The sequence below is a fragment of the Lepus europaeus genome, chromosome 13 (genome assembly GCF_033115175.1).
Source record: "Lepus europaeus isolate LE1 chromosome 13, mLepTim1.pri, whole genome shotgun sequence".
NCBI classification, from domain to species: Eukaryota; Metazoa; Chordata; class Mammalia; order Lagomorpha; family Leporidae; genus Lepus; species Lepus europaeus.
In genome coordinates, this window is record NC_084839.1 from 558,687 (window position 1) to 570,350 (window position 11,664).

Genomic DNA, 11,664 nt, shown 5'->3' on the forward strand with positions numbered 1-11,664 from the left:
ATTTAAGGTATATAAACTTCATGTATTTCATAAATACAACTTTAGGAACATAGTGATTCTTCTTACTGTACCCCTACCACTCTTCCTCCTCCCTCTCCTATTCCCATTCTTATTTTTCACTAAAATCTGTTTTCAATTAACTTTATACACATAAGATTAACCCTACACTAAGTAAAGAGTTCAATAAATAGTATGGAAAAAAAAACCTGTTCCTCAACAGTCGAGACAATGGCTGTCCAAAGTCATTGCATCTCAAAGTGTCAATTTCACTTCTATACATTACCTTTTAGGTGCTCTATTAGTTACTACAGATCAGGGAGAACATATGGTATTTGTCCTTTTGGGACTGGCTTATTTCACTAAGTATAATGTTTTCCAGTTGCATCTATTTTGTTGCAAATAACAGGATTTCATTTTTTTTTTACCTCTGTGTAGTATTCTATGGTGTACACATCACATAATTTGTTTATTCAGTCTTCAGTTGACAGACACCTGGGTTGATTTCATATCTTACTTTTGTGACTTGAACTGGAACAAACGTGGAGGTACAGATAACACTTTCATATGCTGATTTCATTTACCTTGGTAAATTCCTAGGAGTGGAATTGCTGGGTCATATGGTAGGTCTACATTCAGATTTCTGAGGTATCTCTGTACTGTTTTCCACAGTGGCTGTACCTGTTCATATTCCCACCAACAATGGATTAAGGTACCTTTTTCCCCATATCCTCACCATCATTTGTTGTTTGTTGATTTTTGTATGAAAGCCATTCTAACTGGGGTGAGGTGAAACCTCATTGTAGTTTTGATTTGCATATCCCTGATGGCTAGTGATCCTGGGTATTTTTTCATGTGTCTGTTGGCCATTTGGATTTCCTGATTTTGAAAAATGCCTTGGCCGGTGCCATGGCTCACTTGGCTAATCCTCTGCCTGCGGCACCGGCACCCGGGGTTCTAGTTCCGGTTGAGGCGTCGGATTCTGTCCCAGTTGCTCTTCTTCCAGTCCAGCTCTCTTCTGTGGCCTGGAAAGGCAGTGGAGGATGGCCTAAGTGCTTGGGCCCTGCACCCACATGGGAGACCAGGAGGAAGCACCTGGCTCCTGGCTTTGGATCGGCGCAGTACGCCGGCCATAGCAGCCATTTGGAGAGTGAACCAATGGAAGGAAGACCTTTCTGTCTGTCTCTCTCTCTGTGTGTCTATAACTCTACCTGTAAAAAAAAAAAAAAAAAAAAAGGAAGAAAATTGCCTATTCAGGTCCTTTGCCCATTTCTTAACTGGATTATTTGTTTTGTTGTTGAGTTTCTTGATCTCTTTGTATATTCTCATTATTAATCCTTTATCAGTTGTATAGTTTGCAAATAATTTCTCTCATACTGTTGGTTGCCTCTTCACTTTGCTGAGTGTTTCTTTTGCAATACAGAAGCTTCTCAATTTGATGTAATCCCATTTGTCAATTTTGGCTTTGATTTCCTATGCTTCTGGGGTCTTTTCTAAGAAGTCTTTGTCTATGCCAATGTCTTGAAGGGTTTCTCCAAGGTTCTCTAATAATTTGATGATATTGGGTCGTAGGTTTAGGTCTTTGATCCATTTGAGTAGGTTTTTGTGTAAGGTGTAAGGTAGGGGTCTTGCTTCATACTTCTGCATGCAGAGAGCAGAGATCCAGTTTTCCCAACACCATTTGTTGAAGAGACTGTCTTTGCACCAGGGATGGATTTTAGCTCCTTTGTCAGAGATAAGTTGGTTGTAGCTGCATGGATTGATTTCTGGGGTTTCTTTTCTGTTCCATTGGTCTACGTGTATGTGGGTGAGCTTTGTAGTATGTCTTGAAATCTGGTATTGTGATGCCTCTGGCTTTGTTTTTGTTGCATAAGATTCCTTTAGTTCTTCCAAGTTTCTTGTGTTTCCATATGAATTTTAGCACTGGTTTTTCTAGATCTGAGGAGAATGTCATTGGTATTTTGATAGGGGTCACATTGAATCTGTAAATTGCTTTTGGTAGCATGGAGATTTTGATGATATTCTTTCAATCTATGAACATGGAAGATTTCTCCATTTTTTGTGTCTTCCATTTCTTTTGTTAATGCTTTACAATTTACACCATAGAGTCTTTTAACCTCCATGGAGTATTTTACCACAAAATAGGTACTGAATTCAAAGAAGTTCATGGAAATGCATATTATGAAAAAATTATGCATGGATTTCAAAAATGTTTACACCAAAATAAACTTATTTTTTAATATCATTTCCACCAATTTAAGTCTGCCCCCCCCCCCCAGTGATAAAGATCCTAAGTAGGAACAAGGAATGCTTGCACGAACCTCCAGGGAACAAAACTTGTAAGAAAGTCACACTTAAGTCATGAAGCGAAGCAGATGCTAGATTCCATACTGTTGCTGTCTGTGTGGTTGTGCAGGGCACAGGTCCTCAAGAGTAGGGATAATCAATCCCAGCAAACCACTGCAGTTAACAGCCACGGCTGCTCTGTTGGACTTTCAAGTTCACATGTGGAGAGAGCAAGCAGGACTGGTCAGATTGTCCGTGTGTTGGTAATGAAGGACTTCTGAAAATTTACCTGCTGAAAAATAAGAACCTTTCAAAAAAGGTCAGTTAGGAAGTTTCAAGAAAGGTCAGTTTCTGGGAAACTGCAACTTAGCAGATAACAGGAAATAGCAGTTTGGAAACCCCCCTTGTGCAATGGTTAAGATAAGTAAAACTGATGTGTACTGAGATAAGCAGGACTGCTGTATACTAAGATAAGTGAAATTACTGTAAACAAAAATCCCCTTCCCCTTTGTATTCACTTGCTTAAGATAATTTTGTGGTTTTTGCCTTTAAATACTGCCTGTAACCCTTGTCCAGTACCTCACTCTCTCAGGAGGGAGGGGTCCGTTTTGCGAAAAACGTAAATAAACCGCCTCTTGCTGTTTGCATCGCCGGTGTCCGGAGTCTGAATTTCTGGGTCCCCAGGGTGCTACCAAGGACCCTGCCAGCTTTGGGTCTTTCAGTAAAAATAAAAAAGTAGCTGACAGGAGATACTGCAGGATGGGGCAAGGCCTAGACTTTTGAAAGTCAGTCCTGAGTGTATAATTGCCGACTTCCACATCTCCTGGGCAGCTGATAAGAGCTGTCATTTCCCGAGGATCAAGTTCTGCCTGGACCTTGGGGCAAAGACAAGGACTGGGCCACTGTCGGTGACTATGATGGCCTGACAGCTCATGGGCTGCCTGATAGGCAGGCCCCCGCGGTGGCTTCGTAACTGCTGCTGCCTGGGTGAACGGGACAGAGCCTGCTTGGGGCAGAGGAGGATGGGGACAAGGGAGGGCGTGAGATAGCCGTCAACACCACCTGTGAGAAAGCGGGCAGGCAAGGCCCCCGCTGGTGCAGGGACGGACAGGTTGTCCCTCATCCAGGGAGACTTGGGGATGTGTTTGTAATCCAGGAGCACTTCCTGGAGAGTGGAATGTGCTGCAGGAGGAGGAGGAAGAATTTTCTATGTGGGAAACAATAAACTGTCAGAGTCTGTGTCTTTTATCTGCTTCTAATGGCACTCACACGTAATAAGAGAAGAAACACATATCATATCATTTATTTGAAAGTCAGAGTTACACAGAGAAGGAGAGGCAGAGGCAGAGATAGAGAGAGGTCTCCCATCCGCTGGTTCACTTCCCAGTTAGCTGCAATGGCTGGAGCTGCACTGATCTGAAGCCAGGAGCCAGGATAGTCCTGCAATTATCTTTATCACAGCAGAAACTGAGGGAAATCGTACTATTGCTCAAAGATTCCTGCTCACACTCCTGAAAAGCATCTTTGTGCTCAGGAGCTACTACTTCTCACCCCAGAGCCTCTGCACATTTCTGAGACTGAGGCCCAGGCCCTGTTGGTGAACGCATTCACGGCTGGTTTCCCGTGGAGCCCATTCGAAACGTTAGGTGAATATTTGAATATTCCAGTGCCCAGACCAGCAGGGCAGGATCAAAGCTATTGAAACAGGAAGGTAACAGGTCATTGGCTCATGATAAAAAGTTCCTGGGAATCCCTGAAGTGGTGGCACCACTGTGACTTCTGCTCAGCAGAGAGCAAGCCCCGAAACCACCACAGGGACGTGACGGAGAGTCTGCCTTTCTGTGTCCTTTTTTTAAATTTATTTATTGACTTGAAAGTTAGAGTTACACAGAGAGAGAAGGAGAGGCAGAGATAGTCTGCCATCCGCTGGTTCACTCCCCAATTAGCTGCAACGGCCAAAGCTGCGCCGATCTGAAGCCAGAAGCTTCTTCCGGGTCCCCCTCATGGGTGCAGGAGCCCATGGACTTATGCCGTCTTCTACTACTTTCCTAGGCCATAGCAGAGAGCTGGACAGGAAGTGGAGCAGCCAGGATTCGAACTGGAACCTGTATGGGATGCCAGCAATGCAGGTGGCAGCTTTACCTGCTACCCCACAGCGCTGGCCCACTTTATGTGTTCTAATCCCAGAAAAGAAGCCTTCAAATGTGAAGGCAATATAGAGACCAAAACATCTTCTCTAATAGAGATGAAACATGAATAATAAAAGAGATATTAGTAGTCTTGAATGTCCAAACATTCAGACTATCTGTAAATTTATGTGGAGAAAATTTAACTTTTTGGGGGGGTCAAACTAACTGAAACTTAGTGTATCTTTAAATACAAATGTAGTCATCAACCACTGTCATGTGACCCTGGGAATGGCATTGTCACCGAGGGGAAACTTCGGGTCCTGCCACGCTCTAGGGCGGTGTGCACTCTGAAACCACATATGCCCACTCCACTTGGCATGATTAGTCATACCATCTGCCTCATTTAAACTGAAGACTGGATGAAGAAATTATGGTCTAGATACACTATGAAATACTATGCAGTAGTTAAAAAAATGAAATCCTGTCTTTTGCAATAAAATGTATGCAACTGTAAACCATTATTCTTAGCACCCCATATGGGCACCAGTTTGAGTCCCAGCTGTTCCTCTTATCCAGCTCTCTGCTGTGGCCTGGGAAGGCAGTGGAGGATGGCCCAAGTGCTTGGGCCCCTGCTCTCATGTGGAAGGCGCAAAAGAAGTTCCTGACTTTGGATCTGCCCAGCTCCAGCCCTTGCGGCCATTTGGGGAGTGAACCAGTGGATGGATGACATTTCTGTCCTCCCTTTCTCTCTCTTGTCTATCAGATAAATAAATAAAATCTTTTTTAAGAGTCATTTTATTCATTTGAAAGAGTTACAGAGAGAGAGAGAGCCAGAGAGAGAGGTCTTCCATTCTGCTGGTTCACTCCCCAAATGACCGCAATGGACAGAGCTGAGCCGATCTGAAGCCAGGAACCAGAAGCTTCTTCCAGGTCTCCCACGTGGGTGCAGGGACCCAAGGTCCTGGGCCATTCTCTACTGCTTTCCCAGGCCATAGCAGAGAGCTGGATGGGAAGAGGAGCAGCCGGGACTCAAACCGGCACCCATCTGGGATGCTTATGCTGCAGGCTGGGGCTTTAACCACTGCACCATAGCACTGGTCCCTAAATAAAATCTTAAAAAAGAAGAGAACAAACCAAACCCAAAATTAGTAGAAGGAAACAAATAATAAAATCTAGAGAAGAAATAAAATGGAAATTTTAAAAATTATATAAAAAATCAATGAAATGAAGTTTTTTTTGAATAAATAAAATTTATGAACCACTGACACAAATAACAAAAAATGGTGGGAGGAAAGTGGAAATGAGTAAAAGCAGAGAGGGAATAGGTGATATTACAACTGATACCACAGCCACAAGGAAACACCAGGAATTATTATAATTAGATGCCAACAGATTGGAAAATCTAGAAGAAATGGATTTCAGGACACGTAAGTTTTCAAAATTGAGGCACAAAGCCATAGACACCCTGAGCAGATCTGTTATCAGGGCTGAGACTGAATCAGTAACAAGGAGACCTCTGATAACGGAAGGTCCCGACCCTGGGAGGCACACAGGCCCGGAGAACCCTGAAGCCAGAGCTGTGTCTGGCCTTCCCGGAGCCCAGATCACGACAGGTACGGAGAGCGAGCTGCAAAGGAGATGTTCATGGGGCTGCTTTCTGCACCCCTGCTCCAGCTCTCTGCCACACGCGTGGTGCGGGAACAACACAGACGGAGACCCGGGACAATGCTGAGGCCCACACGCGTGGTGCGGGAACAACACAGACGGAGACCCGGGACAATGCTGAGGCCCACACGCGTGGTGTGGGAACAACACAGACTCGCGTGGTGTGGGAACAACACAGACGGAGACCCCGGACAATGCCGAGGCCCACACGCATGGTGCGGGAACAACACAGACGGAGACCCGGGACAATGCTGAGGCCCACACGCGTGGTGTGGGAACAACACAGACTCGCGTGGTGTGGGAACAACACAGACGGAGACATGTGTGGTGCGGGAACAACACAGAGACTCGGGACAACTCTGAGGCCCACACGTGTGGTGCGGGAACAACACAGAGACACGCGTGGTGCGGGAACAACACAGACGGAGACCCGGGACAATGCTGAGGCCCACACGCATGGTGCGGGAACAACACAGACGGAGACTCGGGACAACGCTGGGGCCTGGGCCGGGGAACGCTGACGCTCCCACGGCAGTCACTGCAGGAGACACCCTTGAACAGATTCAGGAGCAAGTGTAACTGCGTGTGTTTTGGGCGTCTGTGTGTGTTGAGAGCAGTGAAGTCAAGCTGGTTAACGTGTCAGTCACAGGGACAAGTCCAGTTAGCCTCTGGAGATGCTTTGAGGAGACAGACGCTGGAACCAGGCCTCGAGGTGTTAGGTAGGAAGTCAGTTGTGAGCTTATGTGTGTGTAACAGGCCTAAAGAGAAGACATCTATGTCCAGCATATGCATCTGCATCTCAAAGTCATCCCGAAAATGTTTCAGGGGCAGCCTGCCCTGCCCTGCCCCCTTCTGCCTTCCACAATCTCCCAGGTGCAGCCTAGTATCTGCATCTCAAACACCCTGCTCCCTTCCTCCTGATAACATTTGCATCCATAAAGTCCTTTGTTTCAGACCTTCAAGAGAAGTTTTTCTATTTACATCCAAAAAGCCCTTTGTTCCAAGAGGAGCAGAGGTGGGGAAGCAAGACCCATCTCCTTAAAAACCCCCAGCCTCAACTGGAGGGCGCGCTCAGCTCTTTGCATCTTTGCTGAGCCGCCCACCTGGCCTGGTCAGGTGTAACCTCTCCACTCAACATGTAACCTGTAACCTCCCTCCTTCCTCCCCAACCCCCCAGTCTCTCAGGCTCTGTCTGGAGAGGTGCCCATCTGTCCTTACAGAGGTTCCTTCCTAATAAACCTTGCTGTTTTACCTCCTACTACTCTCTGTCTCACGCCTGAATTCTTTCTTGCGCGAAGACAAGAACCCTGCAATTTCTCCGGTAACAGAGGGACAGCGCCCTGTGAGTGCCCTGCAGGTGGATCGCCTTTAAATCGCTGCACTTCTTGTTGTCTGGCTGTTGCTGCCCTGGTGGCCGCTGTGGTTTGGGAGAGCTCTGGGGACATTTTCCGCTCAGGCTGATGTCACGTGCCCCACCCTTACTGGAAGCTCTGGAATGTGTGGAGTCCTAAGCTCCAAAATGCTGACCTGAGCCCCCTCCCCCAGCCACCGGGAACCGACCTCCTGTATGTCCTTCTCTGCCCCTCCCACCTCCTGCCTCCAGGGCCCATTGCTGCTCCCCTGTCTGCCTGCGCCTCCCCTGCTCCCCTCCCACCACTCCCCACCTGCCTGAGCTCCGCCCGCTCCCCACCTGAAGGGTTCAGTGCTGTCCACTGTCCTGGCAATCCAGTGATCCAGGGATCCGCCAAGTACAGTTACTCGGTAGTTTCCTAAGCACTGTCCGTCTTTAGGCCTTTGTTCTGGTCAGCTCTCTAATCAACCAGAGAACTAGAATACTGAAGTTGTGTCCCCAACCGCCCAGATAGACAGAGCCAGCGAGACTCACCGAAATGCAAAGGGCAAAGGGACTTTATTTATAGGTCCAGCATGCTGGGGCCTGACTCCTGGTGCATCAGGGCGCAGGGAGACCAAGACCCCCTTCTCTTTGTTCCCAGGGGTTTTTATAGTCCCCGGGCAAACAAGTGTTAAGTCCACATTCCTTCTTTCCCCTGGCCCTGCAGGACCTAGGACTGCCCGGTGTCAGGTTTCCTCTTCAGGGAAGCCTCCTGGGCCTAGCCAGTACCTTGTCTTGTGAGAAGCCTGTCATGGCGTGGCTCTGGCCTCTCACAGAGAGAACTTACTTCTTACCTTGGTTAGGGGATGCTATTGTAAGCAATTATAAATTGCAGGTAAGATACTCAACTTCAGGGAAGGCTCCTGCAGATCACCCAGTTTCCCTCCCCGTGTCTCGCTGGTTTCTCCCTTCTACAACCTCACACAGTGGCTTGCGTGTTATTGCTGTAGTGGCTCTTTCCTGGCACCACTGTAACAGGCCCAGAGCCCAGCACAGGGCCTCCCAGGCAGCCGTCTATTCCTTTCCTGTGATGAGAATGGACCTTGAACAGGTGTCGGTTCATCCCTGAGGCCTGGATGTGTGCTGGTCTGAGTCACTGGGGTGGGTGGGGCTTTGTGCCTGCAGCGCGGGCGTCAGTAATTCCTGTTCTTGTAGAAAGAGGTGCAAGACTGTGAACCAGAGGGAGGCAGCTTCGTTTTGTTTGTTTGTTCACCAAGAGGCAGAGACAGAAACAGAGCTCCCATCAGCTGGTTGACCACCCAAGCGCTCCCGAAGGCTGGAGCTTGGCCTGGAGCCGGAGTCGGGAGCCGGGCCCTCGTCTGGGCCTCCGACCTGGATGGTGTGGACCCGACTGCTCCAGCCGTCACAGAATCCGCTGTCCCAGGAAGCCGAGGTCGGAACACAGGAGCTCCAGAGTGGGACCAGGGGGTCCAGGTGTCTGCCCCCACTTCTGGTTTTCAACTGAGACTTTATATTTATGGTTGTTTGGGTTTAAATAAAACTGCGCCTTTGCATTTTATAACAGCTACACTTAAACTTTCCACATCAGCCCGTCAATGGTGAAACATAATTTGTTCAGCTCCCTTCCGTCTGTGGGAGGCTGTTTTAAGGACTTCTCCAGGTGGTTTGCTTTCCCAGACAGCTCTGCCTTTGCACATGCAGTTCCCTTCAGCCGCATGACGCACCGAGCAGGGTGCGGCTACTTCCCGCCGCAGGCCTGAGGACACACTCGGGGCCGGGGGAGCTGGAGCCGTCCTTTCAGGAATGCGTGCTGACCTGACACGAGCGCAGGTTCTGTTCCCCTGATGAGCGAAACCAAGTCCGGTTGTATTCACAAAACCACCCTGGTGCTGCCGACAGGAAAAGGAGGAGGCGCCTGGTACTGTGTGGCAGGAACGCTGGCGATGTCACTGCCTCGCGCCAGGCCGGGGCCTAGAGCAGCTCCCGGTCTTGGCTTCTCCCCAAAGGGGTGGGGGACTCTGGGAGGTTTACACGGAACGCTGCTTGAGAAAGTGCTTGGTGCCTATAGATTTACCTGTATGTGCACACCCACACACGCCATGTGCAGGGCCACAGCTGAGTGCCTGTTGGGCCCCCTACACTGCTGAACACGAGTGATGACAAGACTCCAGGGAGTGGGCTCTCAGGAATTCTAAACTGGCAGCACCACAGCGCTGCGACCGGCCCTGCCCACACCGTGGTCTGGCAGGGCTGGTGTTTGTAGACTGAGGAGAGACATGAACATGGGCACATCCCTGGGTGTGAGTGGGTGTGGTAAGGGACAGGGAAGGCCGTAAATGGAAGGCAGTTTATCCCCCTTTGGGAAGGAGTCCCAGGGCAGGGGGCACCCCTGAGACACAGGAGAACCAGAGGGTGGGTCAGCAGAGACTTCGTGTTCTGTGGAGCAGAGCAAGCACAGGTCTGAGAGGGAGAGGTGCAGCTGAGGGGCACGTGTGTACACGCCACACAAGCACACCTACATCATACTGTATGCCACAGTGCAAATGCAACATGTGGTCATACAATATACATATCCCACATGTATGCACATCACACCACACATACATACATACAATCTATGTGTATACAACATATATGTGCAAATATGCCACATGCTACACACATATAATACACACATAATACACGTGCATACATACCATAACACAAGATATACATGCCACACATATATGCACTACATGCCTGTACATGTCACATGTACACACCCACAAATGTGCAAAAACACATGCACCTATCCATACCATATACACAAGACACACCTATACACAGCACACATACCCCAGAAACATACCACGAACGTGTGGTCATCACAGATATACACAGCACATATCACATGCACATATACACAACAGACATATACATACCATACACAAGCCACATACATGCAGCAAATGCCACACTTATCCTAACCACACACTTGTACATACCACACATGTATATAGATAAGTATGTACACACCACACACGTGTAACCAACAGATTGTGCTCATGCTTTTTTACATTCACACGTGCAGAACACTCATGTGCACAAATATACATGCATGTGTACAGCACTGTGCATGACACCCATATACACACACTTGCATACACAACACTTATGGGTGCACAGCATCTGGCTCTGGAGCATGGGCGAGTGTCAGGTTTCTGTTTTACGTGCACAGCCAGAAGGAGGGAAGTGGAGTTGGCTCAGGGGTTGCAGACCCTCCCTCCACACAGGAGCAGCCCCAGGGTCTCCAGGCAGTGCTGTCAGTCTGGTTGGTCTACACCAGTGAGACCACCAGAGTACTGGATGACATAACCACAGGGCTGCCAGTCTCAGCCATCTGGAGTAAACAAAGTGCATTGGTCTGGGTCATCTGTGCTTGTTGGGGCAGTACACTAGTGGATGAGATAACCAGGCTGCAGTGCCAGTCTGGATTATCTGCACTCGTGATAGGTTATAGTACCAGGTGACATGGCCAGGCTGTGTTGTCACTCTGGTTTATCTGGTTTAGGGAGAGCAGAGTATTAGCTGACATAAGCAGACACTGCTGTTAGTATTGGTTGTCAGTTATCCAGTAGGAACGTGGAGCGTCAGAGCATAAACCAGGCTGTGTGTCAGTCTAGGTCGTGTGCACAGTAGAAGGATAACCCACACTGTCAACGTCGTCTGCTGATTTATTTACTGCTCTACTACTTTCATGAGGGCAGAAAACCACAACCGGCAATACTGGTGATGTCACCAGGTGACCCGCAGTGAGAACACTGCCTGGTTGTGTCACCCAGCACGATGCTGCTCTCTCTAATGTATACATATCTGTTGTGTTGAAAGGATGGATCTTGATGATTTTGATACAATAAGCCAGGGCAGGGGTTCATGGGATTAGAATATGAGCCTGCAGTCTGGGATGAGGCGGGATAGAGTTCGTAGCTTTAGCACCTGCATAAATCACTGAAGTGTGCGAAGAGCTGGGTGAGGACTCGTTGAGCCGTCTCCTACACATTTGTGGACTGGAAGGTTACGAGTTGGCCTCTGGTGGAGGCTACTGCTCCAGGCATGATGTGCTGGTGGTGGTGGCTGTGGCTGGGGAGGGGCTGCTGCATGAGCGGTCCTGAAAGTCACAGAAGTTCTGCGGACACAGCAAGAACAGCAACAGATAAATCTACTGACTGTTTGATGTTTTTTTTTTAAAAAAAG